The following is a 22,392-nucleotide window of genomic DNA, read 5'->3' as shown; positions in this document are numbered from 1 at the left end:
TTTTGGCATACGATGCATGTTTAACAAATTGTCCTACATCATGCCTCAAATCTGGCCAATAAAAGAAATGCTCCACTGCCTTGACCATGGCATCAATACCTTTGTGTCTTGCATCATACAAAGGAGCATGACTTTCAGTGATAGCTCTAGGCCTTAACTGTTTTGTGACACACAATCGCCCATGCATCATCAGAAATCCATATCTTAGGACAAAGTGTTCATGCCTTTGGCCATTGCAAAACTGATCATAAACATCAGCAGAGTCCATATCAACAACATATTGCTCTTTCATGGCATCCAACTCAGTGTGACAAACCATGCTAAGGGCTGAAATTTGTGGCTTATGTGAGAGTGCATTAGCCACAATATTCTTTTTACCATCAATATGTATAATCTGAAAATGAAACATAGAGAGAAAATTTGCCATCTCATATGCTTCTCTGTTAGAAAGTAGCTCAAAGTTTGGTGATCTGTTTGCATTGTAAAATCGACCCCCAATAAATAATGTTTCCACGTAGACAGTGCACGAATTACAGCCGAGAGCACTTTCTCATAGACTTGCAAATTCTTTTTTGCACGGTGGAGAATTCGGCTCTCATAAGCCACAACTCGGCTATTCTGCATAAGAACGGCCCCAATGCTGTTATAACATGCATTACATTGAACTATGAATGACTTCCTTAGATTAGGCAACACAAGCACAAGATTTGAAGTCATCTTTTTCTTCAACTTTTCAAATGCTGAAATTTCCACTACTGTGCATCTAAATGGCACATCCTTCTTCTGCAAGGCATGCAATGGAGATGCAATTTCAGCAAACTTGCGTACATAGTTCTTGTAGTAAGAACATAAATCCAAGAAGTTAGGGATCTCATGCACATTCCATTTAGACTGTCCATCTAAATGGCACATCCTTCTTTTGCAAGGCATGTGCAATGGAGATGCAATTTCAGCAAATCCGCGTACATACTTTCTGTAGTAAGAACATAAATCCAAGAAGCTGGGGATCTCATGCACATTAGAATCTCCTTGATTTGTTGATTTTCCAGCTTGCTATCTATTGAGACAATCCCTTGCAATGTGACCCTTCTATTTATAAATATAACATTTATTTGCAACCATCAATTCCCACAGTGTGCCAATGTTTTCGAGCCCTTTCTTTGCTATTTTGGCCACTTTTCAGGCTGTTTTTCAGATCCACCCCTTTTCTCAACCTTAAACAACTTTTTATTCGGTTTCTCTCCACTCTCTAAGAAGCCCAAATCCTTCCCACGCAGCAAAGCATCGACTGTAGTAGCAATCTCTATGAGGTGAGACATGCTAGACATAGTGGATTTAATGCAAAATCCCTGATTCCTTTAGGCAGCCCACAAACATATTTTTCCACTTGCTCATGAAGGGGTACGGGACGATAAGAAGTAATAGGTATCAATGCATCCTAGAACTTCTTATTATACTGCTCCAAATTTTTACATTCCTTAGCATCTAGCTTATTCCAAGCTGTCATGATGTCCACCTCAAAGGTACTTTTCAACCAATGTGACGCAAACATTTGCTTGAATTGTATCCATGTTGACGGTGCTTTACCTTGCATCAAAAGAGTGGACCACCATTGTAATGCATTCCCTTTCAAGAAAGTGGTTGCCGTTTAAATCTTCGAGGACTCTGTGAAGTCCCTCCCTAAATATGCTGCATCAAACTGTTGAATGAAGGTCCAAGCTTTTAGCCTATCTTGTAGACCACTGAAAGACTCAAACTTCACTGCTTTTTCACCCTCATCACAGTTTTTTATTGCCCCTTTGGATGTCAAGTTGTTATACACTGGCTACTGCAAAAAGAGTGCATTTGCTGAATTTACATCAAAACCAATGCCAAACGGAGCATTTGCATGACCAACATTCATTCCTTGAGCCTCATAAGCATTGGAGGGGATGGATGGAGTACCAAACATACCACTTTGTTCCCCAGGCATCAAGCCAATGCTGCCATACATAGGGTTTTGCATATTTCCAACCATACCCGAATACATTGGGCCTTGCACACCATGCATGGGTTGTTGCATACCATAGAGATTTGTGCCATACATTCCCGTATATGGTCCTTATCCAACCTCAACATGAAAAATCGTGCTTCCACCAAAATATCCTAGTTGCCTCATCATAGCATATATGCCCGGCTGTCCAAAATCCATTCGATTGGCACTTCCGTGATGGCCTTGCATTTGCATTCCTTGCCCTGTAGGTACCAATTGTTTTATTTCATTAGCTTCTTTGGGAGCTTCAAATGAAAGGTTTGGCATTATCTTTGGTGCATCTTACTGTCTTGAAGGTGTAAAAGATGTCTTCTTCTTCTTGCTTTTGCTATCCTTCTTTGGAGCATTCAAAAATTGGGTAAATTGAGGGTCCTTTGCCAATTCAACAAAGATATTTGCTGCTGTCCTCATCTGATTCTTGGACTGGTCATCAAATTCCTCTTCACTTTACTGGTTATCAGCCTCCTTATGCCTTGAAGGTCGTGCATCTTGCCCAACAACAACATTTTCAGCTTGCTGTCCATGGTCTGATCCTTGTCCAAGGTCAGACATTGCATTTCCTTCATTCTCATGTGAATGTTCATACTGAGAGGTATTATCACTGCTTGAGTCCATCTCAGTGTATGAAGACATATTGCTGTAATTTCTTAGTTGAGAGTAAAAAGTAGCACTTGTACAAAGCTTTGGGTTGCAATTAGGTGCCTTGGGCCCCCCAAATCAAGGAATTGAGTGGTAATCCTGACTATGGAACCATGTAACTAGCCTTCCTCCTCGGATAGGGTGGTAAATAACCTGATTAAGAACTATTTACAGCAATTTACAAATTCACAAAATTGAAATGCACACTTTACCATATAATCTTGGACATTGGATATCCTGTTGGCCCCAAAACCGGGGCCCCTTTCGGTATTTATTTAACTTAATCAAAGAAGAAGTTGATGTACAATGGGATTCTCCCAATCCCTTTCGGTATTCCAACTTTTCTTGCTGTCCAAAATGACCAACAACTCTTTAATCTGATTTGCCCCTTGATTTGGGACAGTCAATTGGCCTTCATCCGCTTTGATGGTGATGAAAAATGCCCAATATTCATTGATTTTCTGGTCCCTCCACTTGAATTTGACTGAAAACAGCTTCAGCCCAGCTAAATCCAAGTCTTGGAGCTTCCAATTTTTGGCACGCTTCTTGAGGCTACTGCTAAACCCTAATTGTTGCCTGTAGATTAGGGTTCATAGCAGAGAAATTTGAAATTTCTTAGCCTTTGGTGATCTTAATGCTGCAATCTTGGGAGCAAAGCTCTAGAAAGGTTGGGAGATGAGAGAGATTGTTGAGGAGAGAGAAATTTTCGACTTTCTTTACGAAGAATTGAAGAAAATCTGTCATTTACTCCTGCTGCCCTATCTCAATAGCTTGTAGATGCAAAGAACTGAAGAAAATCAGTCATTTATTGCTGATGTCTTGTTTGAACAGCTTGTAGATGCTGTCACGTGTTGTCGATTGGTCTTCTCTTGCCCCTGGCTGCGTCAAAAGGCCCTCCAATGGTTGCAAATTAGACGAGCAACATCTTTTCCCTCTCTCTGGCAGGCTGAATACACTAAAGTGCCTCTCTCTAGTCTCTAAAGATGTTTTTCAGTCTTGCATGGGCATTTTTGACAAGTAGGAGCCTTCTTAAATGGTTTTTCTAGCATTATTCATAATTAACTATTAATTTTCGGTCTTTAAATACTGAAAATTAATCTAGTAATTATTTCGATGCCCTGAAAAATAATCTAACTGGCCAACGATGAAATTGACTAGGCAACTTCTATTCTTGAGTATCTTTGCGTCATCTTTGACAATCAGATTAGTGTTAGATACCATTAAACGCCACTTTTCTAGTGTCACCAATTGATACTTATGGCCAAATGAATGACCTAGGCCAACAAATGGCACTAGATACCACCAAGTACTTGTGTGGGATAACTTATATCAACTTTTGCCTTTGACTTCCTGTGATTTCCTTGGATCTTGGGCTCGTGAATTTGCGCTAACCCCAGGTACACCTCACATGTGCAACATTTACTTAACCATGTGGTTAAAATTAATCCACATGTTAAGTGAGGCTTTAAAAATACATGTCCTCATGACACCTAGAGATCTTTGCCTTGGCTTTATTGATCCTCTAAGGTCTCTAGATTATTGAAGTTACCTCCCACAATCCAATAGTGAACCACGGGGAGACTTGTTGCAATCTCCATCTAGAAGCTATTGGGTGCACAAATTCAGGAGGAGCATAGACGTTGAGGACTCCTAAACAAAAGTCCCCTTGTCAAGCCTTATGCTTAGGACCCTTCTTGCCATAATCCTCCCATGGTCTTGCACATAGGCTAACAAATATAGACCAATGGAAGTGCAGATTCCTCCACTTAATACCAACAAGGTGGAGAAGGTCTGTACACTCCTCACCCTAGGGAAGATTTGCACCTTCCCCACCTTGCTGGCTTGGGTGGAAAAGAGCTTATGCTCATGAAGAAGTAAGATGTCAATCCGTTTGGCGAGGGTTGGGTTGCAAATTTTGTGTGACAATCAACTTCTTGGGAACCATGTGCCCACTATAGTGAAGGCTGTTCACATTCCAGGATGCAAGGTGTAAACTCATGGATAGGGCTAGTAGTTGCCGAATATGTACTTGTTAGGGGTCGAAGAAGCTGAGGTGGAAGAGGAATTGTTGGGCTTGTGCATTCATTTTGCTATAGACCTAGAGGGTGAACTCCATTCCCCCATGGTATACCTATGGCGTACAAGGAGGGGTAATAGATGCTCTCAGTTGCACAACCAGGGCATCCATGAGCCAAGTTGAGAAATGAGACTCTGCATGCAATCTAATAGAATCAGGTGGCCTGGGCAAGTGGCCACTTGATCATATCCATCGGTAGGATCCATTGGGGAGGGGCTCAAAAGATAGTGCTGAGGCGCAGAACCTTAGCCCTGTCCTTTAGTTTATGTCTATTTGACATCCCGTCCATTGTTGTTCTAGTAGTGCTAGTCATGCCTCTCCGAGCCATCATTGAGAGACATGGTTTGCTACCTAGTCCCTTATGACCTCATCAACTAGGGCTATCGACCAGGCCCCTGAGTGAGAAGATTGAAGGAAGATGTAGTTTGGCCCATCCGGTGGTGCAAGTAAGTGGGCTTTGCTACCCCTCAATTTGTGAACTACAAAGATCTCCACCTCTACGGAAAGTGGAAACTCTACTTGTCCCACCACTCTCATATATGACCACGAACCACAATGAAAGAACTTGTGTCATAAGTTGTTCTTGGCGAGGGAAAATACAAGGAGCTAGCATTGTTGCAGAGCTAGTGGCAATGTTTTTGCAGGGGGGAACTAGGTTGCAGATGAGGAGAGCTAGCAGCGGTGTGGGGAGAGGTTGCAATGTTGGGGGGGTGAGGCCAATGAAGGAGCGGAGAGGGGACCATGTGCTTGGGAGGGGGGCTATGCTGGTGACAAGGAGAGAGGGATGTCGATTGTGGTGGGGGGTCATGGGTGGTACTATGGTTTGCATTGTCTTAGTTGGGGGGGGGGGGGGCGGGGGGAGGTAGGCGGAGCCTTACTCTCTTGCCGAGGGGTGGGGGGGGGATTATAGCGGGAACGTGTCTAATAGCTCAAGCCCTTTGTTGGCGGGGTTGGAGGTACAGGACCAACTGTAGCCCATCTTGTCGCCTCCCCCTCTTACATCGTTGGACCCTTGTGAAACCCTCATCATCCACCTACACAGCCATTGGCTGTGTCACTTTCGTACCAAAGCGGGTATACTCCGTGGCATGGTGTCGAAAGCGTGGCATTGCAAGCACTGATCGGGGTGCCCTCTCACAATGAACTATTGTCTGAAGGTGTGCTAGCCAACCTTGATCTCTAAAAACTTAGGTATGTGCTTGGTATCTTTCACTTCCATCTGTACTTTTGAACCCTTGCAGTGGTTGCTGCATCAACAAAGAAAGAAGGGAGGATTGTGCTGAAGAGGTGCCCAAAATCCTCTACCAACTATCAGTACTCCATTGCTAGTTTGGGAAAAAGTAGAGTGACTAGATAATGAGGGAGTTGGCTGTGGAGCTCAAAGCTCTCAACAGTGAAGCCATTGTACCATAGTACCATGTAAATGACTTCTTTCGTGACCTCTTGGGTTCCTAGGGTAAGATTACCATCACCTTTGTAGTTTTGATAGGCCGTTGGGCAACTAGCATACACCCTTTGTTTGATGCCTTGGTTGCTTTGAGGTGGGATGCCTTGGGATACTATGGGTTCAGCTATGCTTTGTAGTCCCTCTTGGGTACTAATTTTGGGTATGAGAGGGGGCATCATGCGAAATAAGCATTACAAATTGATTAGCTCTTTAAACAGCCCCAAAATATTCTTATTGCCAAACTTGCATTAAATTACCATACTTTCCAAGAGAGTGTTTATGTCCCATAAACCAAACCCTAATTTGGGAGGATCAACATCTATAGCCACCCTTCCATTGTGGTTATCTCTCATTCAGTGTAGGTCATCCATCAATTGATGTATAATTTTTTCATACGGCAATCATACGTCATACGCAGATGCGTACGAAAGTATGATTGGAGTATGATTCACACCCTGGGGCTGAATCATATGCTGCCCTAATTTTACTTTTAAAAAAAACTAAATTGTATCTAGATTTAGTATTTTTTACTAAATTGAGTAAAGAAGCTAACAAGCTGAATGAAAACTAGAATTCCATTGTTTCAATAGCTTTAGTCTACTAGCAAGGCATCTAATAATCAAGACACAAAGTTGATTTGCCAAAACGTATTCAGATTCCAATCATTTGAGTCTAGACACAATTTAAGCACTGTGGCTGCAGCTTACAAGTGCTTACAAGTGAAAGAATTCCAAAAAAGGATATACAGGTCAAAACAGACTGCCATAAAAGTCGAAGGGTTGCATAACAATAGAGTTTAGACTCTAGAGTCTAAGCTACATTAGTAGGTTGAAGCAAACTATATGGGAAGAATAGTAAAATATTGATCATGGACAAGATGCACCGTCCTCATCCTCCTCCACAATGTCCTCATCCTTATCATTGTCATCCTTCTCCTCATTTTTCTTATAATCACACTTACAAATTTTAACTATTTTAGCCTCGCTAAAATGTCAATTTCAGCTGTGAAATCAGAAATTTCAGAGATTGTTAATGTTTGAAATTTATTTCAGACTCCAGTCTAAGAAAATTGCAACATAATTAGCCACTTAGACTTGAGAGTCAAGACACATGAGGAGGAGAGAGAAAGAGCGAGGGAGGGAGAGAGAGATGCAGTCTGAAATTTCAGACAGACAAAAACGATGCTTTCCACATGGCTATTGAAATCAATGCTTGGCACATCCAATTAGATTGTTGGGCCATTTTGATTGATTGATTGAGAGAGAGAGGGAAGGGGGGGGGGGGGCAGGCAAGCAAGGAGAGAATTCTTGGTTCAACCTCAAAGAGAGAGAGAGAGAGAGAGAGAGAGAGAGAGAGAGAGAGAGAGGGTCTCAAACAAAGAGAGAGGGTGTCTCAAACTGAGAGAGAGAGAGAGAGAGAGAGAGAGAGAGAGAGAGAGAGAGAGAGCACGCATGCTTAGAGAGAAACCAAGCAAGGGAGAAAGCCGTTATTTCAAAGAAGCTGTTGTGGTGGATTTAAAATCAAAAGAAAACACAAAAAAACCACCAATTTTTGATGCTCCATGCCAAGGAGCTACCAGGTTGCCACCGATGTTTGAAATGCTAGTATTAAGTCCACCTTTTCATGCATATAACCATATATGCCTATTCACTTTAGGGGATACTCAGTCTTGTAATCTTGTAAATTTTCTTTATTTTATGTCTCAATACCCTTTGAGTTGTGCTCTCTCAAGCCTCATCATTGAAGTTGTGTATGTGCATTTTTTCAACCCTAAATCCAACACCCAGGAGACCCTCCGGCTTAGCAAATCGTGGAGCCTTTCTCCAATTCAAATGTCGTTGACAATGATCTATTCCAACCTGCATATCATTTGATTCTTGCACAATACACTCTAGCTTGTATTCTCTCTTCAGGGGCACATTTCTATCCTTAATTTACCATATTTTTAGCATGCCTTGTAAAGAAATACTCGAACACCGAAAACACAAATGTGCTACAAAGCATAGAGTGATAATAGAACTTAGAGGTGAAGAGTAACTTAGAGACAACGAACACAAAGAAAGAATGAATAATGAATAATACAATGCTCAATGCAATAAACACACTATGCAGAGTGAATACAAAACCTCGAACTCCCATGTCTCTATAGGGCTAGGCAAAGAGATGAGCTTAGAGAGTTTGTCGTACTCTGTATGGATCCCAAAATGCAGCAGGCAGCCTCCGAATGTGATTAGCATCTGTAAACCCAGAATTGTGTTTCTAGATGAGGCTGAACACAATACTAACAGCTTAAGAAGACTGGGTAGCAGGCTGAGAATGATCAAGAAGATGATGGAAAAAGCAGGGACTGCAAAATGCAGCTCACAAACTATCCTGGAAGGTTGCCAACTTGCTGAGAACTGCAAACATAGGTTGTAGATGTGTTGGATGCAACAAACATAAGTGTCAAGCAGCCCATAGACTAATAGCAATGGTTGGAAGAAGATGTAAACAGGTTGAAAGGTGTCACCAACTGCAAATGCAAGTGTTTGGGTGGTGTAGACTGATCATCAAGAGCTGCCACAAGGCGAGCACCACCATGAACTGCACAAGCCACCACAAAGGGGTGCAAAGAGCATTGGAGAAAAAGGCATCAGCTCATAGTTTTTATCAGACGCGTCTGATTCGCAATGCAGATGTCTGAAAAACGTATGAAAACAGGAGTATGAAATCCTATTTCATATCTGACATACTTTTTTTTAAAAACGGGCTGGAAAAGGCAAATAGCGTCCCAATTATGCTAGAAAGGCTGTGGCCTTGTAAAAAGCATACAAAGACTAGACAATTTTCACCAGGAAGGTGTCTCCTTGCTGTCACCACATGGAAACCTACTTGTGGACTGCTCAACAGGTCGATTCAGCCTTCAGCCCCGATATTATCTACCCCAAAGTTGAAGAGTAAGCTTTTTCTTACTGTTTTTCTCCTCTCTCTCATCTTTTACATGTGTTGTTTTTGTCTGTCTGAAATTTCAGACTGCATCTCTCTCTCCCTCCCTTGCTCTTTCTCTCTCCTCCTCACGTGTCTTGACTCTCAAGTCTAAGTGGCTAATTAAGTTGCAAATTTCTTAGACTGAAGTCTGAAATCTTTATAAATTTCAAACATTAACAATCTCTGAAATTTCCGATTTCACAGCTGAAATTGACATTTTAGCGAGGCTGAAATAGTTAAAAATTATAAGTGTGATGATAAGAAAAATGAGGAGAAGGATGACAATGATGAGGATGAGAACATTGTGGAGGAGGATGAGGACGGTGCATCTTGTCCATGATCAATATTTCTACTCGTCTTCCCATATAGTTTGCTTCAACCTTCTAATGTAGCTTAGATTCTAGAGTCTAAACTCTATTGTTATGCAACCCTTTGACTTTTATGGCAGTCTGTTTTGACCTGTATATCCTTTTTTGGAATTCTTTCACTTGTAAGCACTTGTAAGCTGCAGCCACAGTGCTTAAATTGTGTCTAGACTCGAATGATTGGAATCTGAATACGTTTTGGCAAATCAACTTTGTGTCTTGATTATTGGATCCTTGCTAGTAGACTAAAGCTATTGAAACAATGGAATTCTAGTTTTCATTCAGCTTGTTAGCTTCTTTACTCAATTTAGTAAAAAATACTAAATCTAGATACAATTTAGTTTTTTTAAATTAAAATTAGGGCAGCATATGATTCGGTCCCAGGGTGTGAATCGTACTCCAATCATACTTTCATACGCGTTTGCGTATGACGTATGATTGCCGTATGAAAAAACTATACATCAATTGATGGACGACCTGCACTGAATGAGAGATAACCTCAGTGGAAGGGTGGCTATAGATGTTGATCCTCTCAAATTAGGGTTTGGTTTATGGGACATAAACACTCTCTTGGAAAGTATGGTAATTTAATGGAAGTTTGGCAATAAGTATATTTTGGGGCTGGTTAAAGAGCTAATCAATTTGTAATGCATATTTCGCTTGATGCCCCCTCTCATACCCAAAATTGGTATCCAAGAGGGACTACAAAGTATAGCTCAACCCATAGTATCCCAAGGCATCCCACCTCAAAGCAACCAAGGCATCAAACAAAGGGTGCATGTTAGTTGCCCAATGGTCTATCAAGACTACAAAGGTGATGGTAATCTTACCCTAGGAACCCAAGAGGTCACGGAAGGAGTCATTTACATGGTACCATGGTACAATGGCTTCATTGTTGAGAGCTTTGAGCTCCACAACAAACTCCCTCATTATCTAGTCACTCTACTTTGTCCCAGACTAGCAATGGAGTGCCAATAGATGGTAGAGGATTTTGGGCACCTCTTCAGTACAATCCTCCCTCCTTTCTTTGTTGATGCAGCAACGATTGCAAGGGTTTCGAAAGTACGGATGGAAGTGGAAGATATCAAGCACATACCTAAGTTTTTAGAGATCAAGGCTGGCTAGCATACCTTCAGACAATGGGTCATTATGAGAAGGCATCCCGATCAGTGCTTGCAATGCCATGCTTTGGGCACCTTGCCTCGAAGTATACCTGCTTTGGTACGAAGGTGACACAGCAAATGGCTGTGTATGTGGATGATGAGGGTTTCACAAGGGTCCAATGATGCAAGAGGGGGAGGCGACAAGATGGGCTACAGCTGGTTCTGCACCGCCAACCCCGCCAACAGAGGGCTTGAGCTATTAGACATGTTCTTGCTACAATCCGCCCCCCGGTAAGAGAGTAAGGCTCCCCCTTCCCTTCCCCCCCCCCCCCCCCCCCCCCAACCAACTAAGAGAGTACAACAATTGACATCCCCTTCCCCCTTGTCACCAGGATAGTCCCTCTCCCAAGCATATGGTCCCCTCTCCGCTCCTTCATTGGCCTCACTCCCCCCAACACTGCAACCTCTCTCCACATCCTTGCTAGCTCTCCTCATCTGTAGCCTAGTTTTCCCCTCCCAAAACATTGCCACTAGCTCTGCAACAATGCTAGCTCCTTGTATTTTTCCTCGCCATGAACAGCTTATGACACAAGTTCTTTCGTTGTGGTTCGTGGTTATATATGAGAGTGGTGGAACAAGTGCCAAACTACATCTTCCTTCAATGTTCACACTCAGGGGCCTGGTCGATAGCCCTAGTTAATGAGGTCATAAGGGACTAGGTAGCAAACCATGTCTCTCAATGATGGCTCAGAGAGGCATGACTAGCACTACTAGAACAACAATGGCTGGGATGTCAAATGGACTTCAACTAAAGGGCGGGGCTGAGATTCCGTGCCTCAGCACTATCTTTTGAGCCCCTGCCCAATGGATCCTACTGATGGATATGATTAAGTGGCCACTTGCCTAGGCCACCTGATTCTATTAGATTGCAGAGTCTCATTTCTCAACTTGGCTCATGGATACCCTGGTTGTGTAACTGAGAGCATCTATTACCCCTCTTGTATGCCACAGGTCTACCACGGGGGAATGGAGTTCACCCTCTAGGTCTATAGCAAAGTGAATGCACAAGCCCAACAATTCCTCCTCCAAGCTTCTTTGACCCCTAACAAGTGCATATTCGGCAACTACTAGCCCTATCCATGAGTTTACACCTTGCATCTTGGAATGTGAATAGCCTCCACTATAGTGGACACACGGTTCCCAAGAAGTTGATTGTCCCACAAAATTTGCAACCCAACCCTCGCCAAACGGATTGACATCTTACTTCTTCATGAGCATAAGCTTTTTTCCACCCAAGCCAGCAAGGTGGGAAAGGCACAAATCTTCCCTAGGGTGAGGAATATACAGACCTTCTCTACCTTGCTAGTATTGAGTGGAGGAATCTACACTTCCATTGGTCTATATTTGTTACCCTATGTGCGAGACCATGGGAGGATTATTGCAAGAAGGGTTCTAAGGGCAAGGCTTGACAAGGGGACTTTTGGTTAGCAGTCCTCAATATCTATGCTCCTCCTGAGATTTGTGCACGCACTAGCTTCTAGGTGGAGATTGCAACAAGTCTCCCCATGGTTCACTATTGGATTATTGGAGGTGACTTCAATAATCTAGAGAACTTAGAGGATCAATAAAGCCAAGGCAAAGATCTCTAGGTGTCATGAGGAACATGTATTTTTTAAGTGTTACTTAACATGTGGATTAATTTTAATCACACGATTAAGTAAATGTTACATGTGTGAGTTGTAACTGGGGTTAGCGTAATTTTACGAGTCCAAGACTCCAAGAAATCACAAGATGTCAAGGGCAGAGGTTGTTAGAAGTTATGCCACAAAGCTACTTAGTGGTATATAGTGCCATTTGTTGGGCTAGGTCATTCATTTGGCCATAAGTGTCAATTGGTAATACTAGAGAAGTGGTGTTTAATGGTATCTAACACAAATCTGATTGTCAAAGATGGTGCAAAGACACTCAAGAATAGAAGTTGCCTAGCCAATTTTATTATTGACCAGTTAGATTATTTTTCAGGGCATCAAAATAATTATTAGATTAATTTTCAGTATTTAATGACCGAAAATTAATATTTAATTATGAATAATGCTAGAAAAACCATTTGAGAAGGCTCCTACTTGTCAAAAATGCCCATGCAAGACTGAAAAACATCTTTAGAGGCTAGAGAGAGGCGCTTTAGTGTATTCAGCCTTCCAGAGAGAGGAAAAAGATGTTGCTCGTGTGATTTGCAACCATTGGAGGGCCTTTTGACGCAGCCAGGGGCAAGAGAAGACCAATCAACAACACGTGACAGCATCTACAAGCTGTCACGTGTTGAGATAAATGACTGATTTTCTTCAGTTCTTTGCATCTACAAGTTATTGAGATAGGGCAGCAGGAGTAAATGACAGATTTTCTTCAGTTCTTCGTAAAGAAAGTCGAAAATTTCTCTCTCCTCAGCAGTCTCTCTCATCTCCCAACCTTTCTAGAGCTTTGCTCCCAAGATTGCAGTATTAAGATCACTAGAGGATGAGAAATTTCAGATTTCTCTGCTATGAATCCTAATCTACAGGCAACAATTAGGGTTTAGCAGTAGCCTCAAGAAGCGTGCCAAAAATTGGAAGCTCCAAGACTTGGATTTAGCTGGGCTGAAGCTGTTTTCAATCAAATTTAACTGGAGGGACCGGAAAACCAATGAATTTCAGGCATTTTCCATCTCCATCAAAGCGGATAAAGACCAATTGACTGTCCGAATTAAGAGGCAAATCAGATTGAAGACTGGCAAGTCATTTTGGACAGCAAGGAAAGTTGGAATACCGAAAGGGATTGGGAGAATCCCATTGTACATCAACTTTTTCTTTAATTAAGTTAAAAAAATACCGAAAGGGTCCCCGGTTTTAGGGCCAATAGGATATCCAATGTCCAAGATTATATGGTAAAGTGTGCATTTCAATTTTGTGAATTTGTTAATTGCTGTAAATAGTGCTTAATCAGGTTATTTACTACCCTATCCGAGGAGGAAGGCTAGTTACATGGTTCCATTGTCGGGATTACCACTCAATCCCTTGATTTGGGGGGCCCAAGGCACCTAATTGCAAGCCAAAGCTTTGTACGAGTGCTGATTTTTACTCTCAGCTGAGAAATTACAGCAATATGTCTTCATACAGTGAGATGGACTCAAGCAGTGATAATGCCTCTCAGTATGAACATTCACATGGGAATGAAGGAAATGCAATGTCTGACCTTGGACAAGGTTCAGACCATGGACAACAAGCTGAAAATGTTATTGTTGGGCAAGATGCACAGCCTTCAGGGCAAAAGGAGATTGATGACCAACAAAGTGAAGAGGAATTTGATGACCAGTCCAAGAATCCGATGAGGACAGTAGTAAATATCTTTGTTGAATTGGCAAAGGATCCTCAATTTACCTAATTTTTGAATGCTCCAAAGAAGGATAGCAAAAGCAAGAAGAATAAGACATCTTTTACACCTTCGAGACAATAAGATGCACCAAAGATATTGCCAAACCCTTCATTTGAAGCTCTTAAAGAAGCTAATGAAATAAAACAGTTGGTACCTATAGGGCAAGGAATGCAAATGCAAGGCTATCACGGAAGTGCCAATCCAATGGATTTTGGACAGTCAGGGCATGTATGCTATGATGAGGCAACTAGGATATTTTGGTGGAAGCACGATTTTTCATGTTGAGGTTGGATAAGGACCACATACGGGAATGCATGGCACAAATTCCTATGGTATGCAGCAACCCATGCATGGTGTGCAAGGCCCAATGTATTCGGGTATGGTTGGAAATATGCAAAACCCTACGTATGGCAACATTGGCTTGATACCTAGGGAACAAAGTAGCATATTTGGTACTCCATCTGTCTTCTCGAATGCTTATGGGGCTCAAGGAATGAATGTTGGTCATGGAAATGCTCTGTTTGACATTGGTTTTGATGTAAATTCAGCAAATGCACTCTTTTTGTAGTAGCTAGTGTATAACAACTTGACACCTAAAGGGGCAACAAAAAATTGTGATGAGGGTGGAAAAGCAGTGAAGTTTGAGTCTTTCAATGGTGTATAAGATAGGCTAAAAGCTTGGACTTTCATTCAGCAGTTTGAAAGGTGACCACTTTCTTGAAAGGGAATACATTACAATGGTGGTCCACTCTTTTGATGCAAGGTAGAGCACCGTCAACATGGGTACAATTCAAGCAAATGTTTGCATCACGTTGGTTGACAAGTACCTTTGAGGCGGACATCATGACAGCTTGGAATAAGCTAGATGCTAAGGAATGTAAGAATTTGGAGCAGTATAATAAGAAGTTTTGGGATGCTTTGTTGCGTATTTCTCGAGATGCGTGGTCAGAATTGGGGGCCTAGAGCTTGAATTTCAGCAACTGCAAATTGTCTTTCAAATTTGGAGCTAAATTTGTCTTTCAAGGAGTAGGGTGAAGGCCAATCCCCAAGCAAACCAAGGGGCAAATTGGTTTGGAGGCTTGCTAGTAAATTTTAACAATAAGAGGCACTTGGATTAGCAGATGAGATCAGAAGATCTCAGTTGTACTCCATCCGCATTTTCAGTTTTATGAATTTGTTAATTGTTGTAATTAAGTGCTTGATCAGGTTTTACCACCTTATCCAAGGAGAAAGGCTGGTTTCAAGGTTCCATTGCTAGGATGCCATCAATACCCTCGAATTGCTGGGCCTAACGGACCTGATTGAAAGTCAAAAGCTTTGCCCTAGTGCTGAAATTGTATTCAGCTGAACATTACAGCAATAATGTCTTCACATAGGGACATGGGATCAAGCAGGGATGATGCCTCTCAATTTGACATATCACAAAGTGTTGGGAAAATTGCAATGCGTGATCTTGGACAAGGCATGCAACATGGACAGCAAGTTGATATTGTTGCTTTAGACCAAAATGTGAGTCCTAGGCCTTTAGAAGCTGATAACCAATGTAAAGATCAACAAAGGACAACTGCTGAAATGTTTATGCAATTGGCAAATGATTCTCAGTTTATGCGCTTTTTGAACCCTTAAATGAGGGCAACAAAGGCAAGAAGAGGAAATCATCTTCGAGAGCTTCGGGATAGCAAGATGCACCGAAGGAAAAGCCAACACAATAGCTTGATGTTCCAAATGTGGGTAGTGAGCATAAGCGAATGATGCCAGTGAGGCAATTGATGCATATGCGAGGCTAACTTGGAAGTGCCAATCCAATGCTTTTTGAACAGCAGGGCATGCATGCTATGATGGGGCAGGAAGCTAGGATACTTTGGTTGTGGCACTAGTTTCTATGCTATGCTGGGTTAGGGACTGCATATGGAGATGTATGACACAACACCTTATGATATGCAGCAACCAATGCATGGTGTGCAAGGCCCAATGTATCCGGATATAGCTGGTAATATGCATAACCCCATGTATAACAACGTTGGCATGATGCTAGGACATGAAGTGACAAGCTTGGCAATGCATTTATGTAGCTCATTGTGTTTGGGACTCGTGGTATTAATACTAGTCTTGCAAATGCTCCATATAGTGTTGGTCATGAGGAAAACTGCAGCTAGTAATGCATATAACATACGGGAAAATGTATCTTGGTATGGCTGGTACTATGCGAATTCCCATGCACAGTCACATTGCAATGGTCCAAAGTATGCAAACAAGAATGTTTCCCAATGCATTTGGTGCTCCTAGCATTTCAAGTATACATGAGGGGTTGATCAACTGGATGCAATGTTGCACATTAGTTAAGTCGAAATTGCAACAATGTTAAAGTATAAAGCACCACAATGCTTAAGGGAAAAAAAGGCGTACAACCTAGTGGAGGTTTGATGGAAGTAAAGTTAGAGATAAAGTTTCTATATGCTTCTTGGTAAAGCTTTAGCATTGTTTCACTAATAGATGCAAAGTGGATGACTTGGCAAACCATCCTCAATTGTTGCAACTTTACCAAGATGCCTTTCAGGCAGAGCCAACTTTAGTTTGAGCTTAGTCAAGTTCAATAAAGTAGGGGTCCGAAGCATTACCTGATGCTCAAGGGGGAGGTAGCACTTCCACTCCTCTAGTTGTGGACAACTCTTGTATATAGTGGATCTCGGATGTATTCAGCATACATCCAAGGTATTGTGCTAACACTATGCTTGCCATGGGGTCACTACTCTGTGTACTAGTCACTATGAAATGTATGTAGTTGAGTATAGTTACCACGGCTCTTGAGACTATACTTTTGCATTAGTTTGAGATCAATTGATTATCAGTTTGGCACAAGCTTTTGCCTCGGTTTTGAAGTCAAATTCTGATCAATTTCAGCTCAAATTTTTATCACAGAGCTGTTTTTTCTCACTTTTGGGATTAGTTTTGCATTGGTTACTAGTAAGTTTTTGCAATCAATTTGTGATTAGTTTCGGGTCACATTTGCAGCAGTTTATGATCAGTTCTCAAATCAACAAGTAATCAGATTATGCTCAATTTTCAATGGTTTACAGCTGGTTTCATGGACAACAACATGTTAGTAAATGCCATGTATAGTTTCAGCCATGGTTTATGCTCAATTAATGTTTTTCTATGGTTGATAGTCTAAACAGTTGAGAAACATGAGTTATGGATGCATCTAATGAGTTTCTAGCAACACTTCTGAACTGATTTTCAGTTTAATGTTATGTATATGCTGGCTAGAAATTTTCTACAGGTTTGGGGCATGTATCATGGTTGGACAACAGTGGCCAATGTTGTGATTGTGATGCCTTATGGAAATTCCACTGCGGTATGCTTTTCCTTTGGCATAATGCAATACAATCAAGGACGATTGCAAGGATTTCAAGGAAAAGGTCTGTCACGGGAACGTGAAATTTTGAGATGTTATAATCTTTCCGATAACATTTGATTAGGATATTAATCAAATGTGCAAGGTTGTTTAGCACACGTGATGCACATGGCAGTTATTTCATGGTAATAGACTAAGGATCCCAAGGATGCAATGGGTGTCGAAGGCAAAAGTTGTATAAGTTCTACTTGACATGTACTAGGTGGTACCCAGTGTCAGATTTTGACCTAGAACAATTTATTGGCCACTAATGTCACTGCTAACATTAGAAATCGGGGATTAATTAATTAATTAATGTTGATCTAAGGGCTAATAATGGCTCAAGGATACTTGGAAAAGCAATTGACTAAGCCAATTTAATTATTGGTTGGTAAAAGTAAATTTTTTAGCACTATAGTAATTATTAAATTAATTTTTAAATATTCTGAAAATTAATTTAATAAGCTGAATAATATTGAAAAATGGGATCAAGAAGGCTATCACTTGGCAAAACTTGCCCATGCAAGTGGAAAAAATGCTTTCAAGGGTTGGAGTATATTTCAACCATTGTGAGAGAGAAATAGACTCTTAGAAAGCAAGACGAGGCTACTAATGTGATTTGCAAGCAGCCACCAAGGATCAGTCCTAGAACAAGTGACAACAATTTGGAGCTTTCGAGGAGCAAGTGACAACAGTCCAAGGTCCTTTCAGTGCCGGTGACGACATACAAGAGGGGGCATCAGTCCTACAGCAACAAGTGACAGCCTTCGAGAAGCAAGTGACAACAGCCCAAGGTTCTTCTTGTGCAAGTGAGAACATAAAAGAGGGGCCAACAGTCTTTCTAGTGGTCCTAAGCTGTAAGTCATAGGTTCCATGGTTGTTTGAGCAAGGCAGCAGCAGTTTTTCAATGTTTGTTGCAATGAAACTCTAAAATTTTCTCTCTCTATAGTACTCACTCTCATTTCTCAGCCATTTCTCAAGTTATCTCAACATTTTCCGGCTGTTTGAGCCATCACAGGAAGAGATTTCAATCAATCTCTACTGGAAATCCTAATTTACAAAGCAAAAATTAGGGTTTGACAGCCGCCTCAAGATGCATGCTTAGAATTGAGGGCCTAGGGCTTGAATTTCAACAACTGAAATTAAGAAATTTCAGGGAGATTCAAGAGGCCAGCCAGCCAATATAAAATGTGGGGCTGAATTTGTCTTTCAAAGAGCACGGTGAAGGCCAATTCCCAAGCAAACCAAGGGGAAAATTGGTTTGGAGGCTTGCTGGTCAATTTTGACAACAAGAGGTACTTGGATTAGTGGACGAGATCAAAGGATCTCATTTGTACTCCATCCAATATCAATATAAGTTAAAGAAATACCGAAAGGGACGCCAGTTTTAGGGCCAATAGGGTGTCCAATGTCAAAGATTAAAGTGATAAAGTATGCATTTTCAGTTTTGTGAATTTGTTACTTACTATAATTAAGTGCTTGATTAGGTTTTACCACCCTATCCAAGGAGAAAGGTTGGTTTCATCAACCACCGACAAGATACTTATAGGAGGCGAGAAGGAGGAGAAGCTCCATTTGAAGAGGTCAGTTCGGCAAGGCTGCCCTCTATTCCTCCTATCTCTTCCTATTCTTTGTAGAGGTGATGTTCTATTTTCTCTACTAGAGAGTGAGCAGCCTGCAAGGCCTTAAGCTCCCAATGAGAGAGGATACAAAGCTCGTGGATCTCTAAGTATATAGATGACATGGCCCTCTATGTGGATAACGATGAGTTGATGCTGCAAAGAGAGAGACTAGCATTGGAGGTACTTTGCACAACTGCAAGGGCAATAATCAACAAGCAGAAGTCAATCGGTTTTCTCACAGATCTAGAGTCTAGCACCAAATGGGGCATCCACTTGGGTTTCAAATGGGCGAGGGACAAACCGTGCGCTACCTTGGTTTTCAAGTGGGACTCCACATTACACCAATCTACCAGTTTCTCCCATTACTTGACTCCATCAGAAGTTGACTACTAGAGCACGACTTGCCTCTCCCTAGCCAATAGAGCCCTAGTGGTCAACCAGGTCCTCTTAGCAACAGCCTAGTACATTGCTTCCTACCAATGTTTCTTATCATCATGTGTGGCTCAATTGCGCCGCCTCATGCGAAATTTTCTTTGGGCTCGTTCAGATGAGTCTAGGGACTCTTGAGCCAAGGTGGAATTGGCGACTATCATCCAGTATCACTCCAAGGGAGGTTGGGGGTCATCGACCCAGAGTACGAGAGTCTAGCCCTCTTGGGCAAGCTGGTAGTTCATGGGCTCACACCAACGAGCAGGGCAGACATGGAAGTTCCTTCTATAATAGGACCTTCACGAGTGTAGTCGGTGGGTTGTGGATGCCATCCTTGAGATGGATTTCCACGTCAGTACATATCACCCCACCCAAATCCTCCTTGCGCAATCTGCTACAAGTGTGGCAGGGTGTCACAAGGACATGAAATTTATGAAACGCTTTAATCTTGCGAGTAACATTTGATTAATTTAATAATCAAATGTGTGAGGTTGTAAAGCATGTGTGATGCACATGGTAATTGTTTTATGGTAACAAACCAAGAACTCCAAGGATACATTGGGTGTCGAAGGCAAAAGTTGTAAGAAGTTATGCCAACCGGGCTTTGGTTGTCAGTTGGTTTTAGTTTTGACCCTAGGACAATTATTTGACCATTAAGTGTTAGTGGTGACACTAGGGACCGACATTAATTAATTAATTAATGCCAATCTAAGAGACAATTGAGATTGGGGACCACTCTAGGTTGCAAATGGACTAGCCAATTAATTTATAGATGGGCACATTTAATTTTTGGCAGGGTTAGAAGAGCCGAAATTAATTTTCAAAATAAATTAATTCTGAAAATAAATTTAATGGCTGAAAATTGCTGGGAAATGGATTAGAAGGCTGCCACTTGGCAAAAATACCCATGCAATTGAGGAAAAAACCTTTTTGGAGCTGGTAAAGAGCATTTAGTAGCATTATTCAGCTTGAGAGAGAGGAAGGAGCAGCTGCCGGTCCATTTTGATGTGCAAAGATCAACCATTGTAGCAGGCAACAGCCATCTGGAGCCTACAGGAGGTCAGCAACAACAAGAGAACTCTTCCCAGGGGTTGGCAACAACATTTTGGGTCTTCAGGGCAGCAGGCGACCGCATTTAATGCAATTAGAACAAGGCAGCAAGCAGATCCTAGCATTTTCTCACAAGGAATCTCAGATTTCTCTCTTCTCTTAGTACTCTCTCACCTTCTCCAACTGGTGCTCAATCATTCTCAGTGTTTCTCAGCCATGTAGAGAGGATCACAGCCAGATTTGGTGGACAGAAATAGAATTTTTGTTGTAACCCCCAGATTTGTGTAAAAATTAGGGTTTAACAACCACCTTGGGACCCGTGCCATCAATCAAGGCCATCGTACATTGAAAAGCACTTGAAATTCACTCAACTTGTACTTAATCCAATAGCAATTAAAGTTAAAGAAATATCAAAAGGGGTGCCAGTTTTGGGGCCAACAAGGTGTCTATTGTCCAAGATACCTGTTCTATAGTGTTCCCTACCTATATGGTAACATGGTGGCATCCACATGTATTTATCATATAGGTTGGTGGCTAGCAACTTCATAGATATGTGGTGGTACCACTTAGGTAGCTTCTACTAACTATCTATAGGCTTCCGTAAAGATACATTCTACTCTGCTAGTATATGCATGTGGTAGTGTATTGGTTAGCTACCTATGTAAAAGCAGAGTGGAAGCTACCTGATTAGCAATATATTAGAAGGTAGTTCTATTATAGCATACAAACACTACATGTACTGTAGTAGTAGGTACCTCCATGGTGGCTTCCAATTTGATACCTACTTGTATGGCTCCAAAGTGGTGGTAGCTTATTGTTGAGTATATTTCAGCTTGGCTGGCAACCACCATTATAAGAGTTACCATTCTGCCAGTTGTGAATCAAAAGTGCTAAAATGTAGGTGAAAAACTGCATGTAACTTGTTTAATATCGTGTGAAGTATAGGTGGAACTACTTTCTTTAATTCAAAGGGAGTCATTGGAATGTGAAGATTCACCCATGATACTGAGAGAAACTAAAGCCTTACTTCGTTTGCAAGCTTTGGGATAGATACACATGTTATTGTATAACATGTGCAAATGTCATACTTCGAGGGATCTGTAAATCAAATAAGACAAAGCTCTTTTGGTGTGCACGAGAAAGGTGTGGTTGCAAGGGTGATATCTTTCAACCAAATGATAGTTGCAATGCACTGTGGACAGACTTTCTCAAGCATAACTTTGCTAGGGGAATTAGTTGTATGTTCAAAGCCTATTGGAGCCTCCTACTATTCACTAAAGTGTTTGACTGGAGAATGCTCTTCTTGTGGGCTTGCAAAAATGCCTCAATGCCCAATGGAGGAATGATTTATTGAAAAATTAATCGTAGTGAAGATATTTGAGGATGTTAAAATTGGAAGCACCAATAGTGGGAAAAGTAAAAAGAGGAAAGTTCTTTCATTCAAGCTGATGAAGTGCAAGGAATTGTTAATTATGTTTGAGGATCACTTCAGGAAGTTTATACAACATAATTTCATTTACAAATGGCAAGCATAGTAGTTCAAGGAGTCTATACTCCGTTTTCTTGAGGAACCAGAACAACACTGGTCATTTGATACCATGTGAGAATGTGCAGATGATTTGGAAATGAGAGAGAGAAAGCATTACAGTGGCAAAAGGGAAAGAATACAAAAATGCGAATGCAAAATGAATGGGCAATGAAATGCATAAGATGAGGTGTGAGATGTAGTGTGTGTAGTACAAGACCACCAGGGTACCGGCACAATGATGACCAGCAGCAGTGCCTTCAGTCTCCCTCTCTCCCAAGGATGCAAGATGATGCAATACAACTAAGCGTGGAATGGAGCATAGATAGGTCTT

General features: G+C 41.5%; 1 protein-coding gene across 1 annotated transcript in view; it reads left to right on the top strand.

The window, feature by feature from the left end:
- LOC148038095 (Adaptin ear-binding coat-associated protein 1 NECAP-1) overlaps positions 1-22,392 on the top strand; it is a 76,272-nt gene that overhangs the window by 52,731 nt on the left and 1,149 nt on the right. The gene's annotated exons all lie outside the window — the stretch shown is intronic.

Source organism: Lygodium microphyllum, chromosome 3 (genome assembly GCF_053477565.2).
Source record: "Lygodium microphyllum isolate KBCC chromosome 3, Lygodium_microphyllum_v1.1.10, whole genome shotgun sequence".
NCBI classification, from domain to species: Eukaryota; Viridiplantae; Streptophyta; class Polypodiopsida; order Schizaeales; family Lygodiaceae; genus Lygodium; species Lygodium microphyllum.
This window is presented reverse-complemented; position numbering and strand designations above follow the sequence as displayed.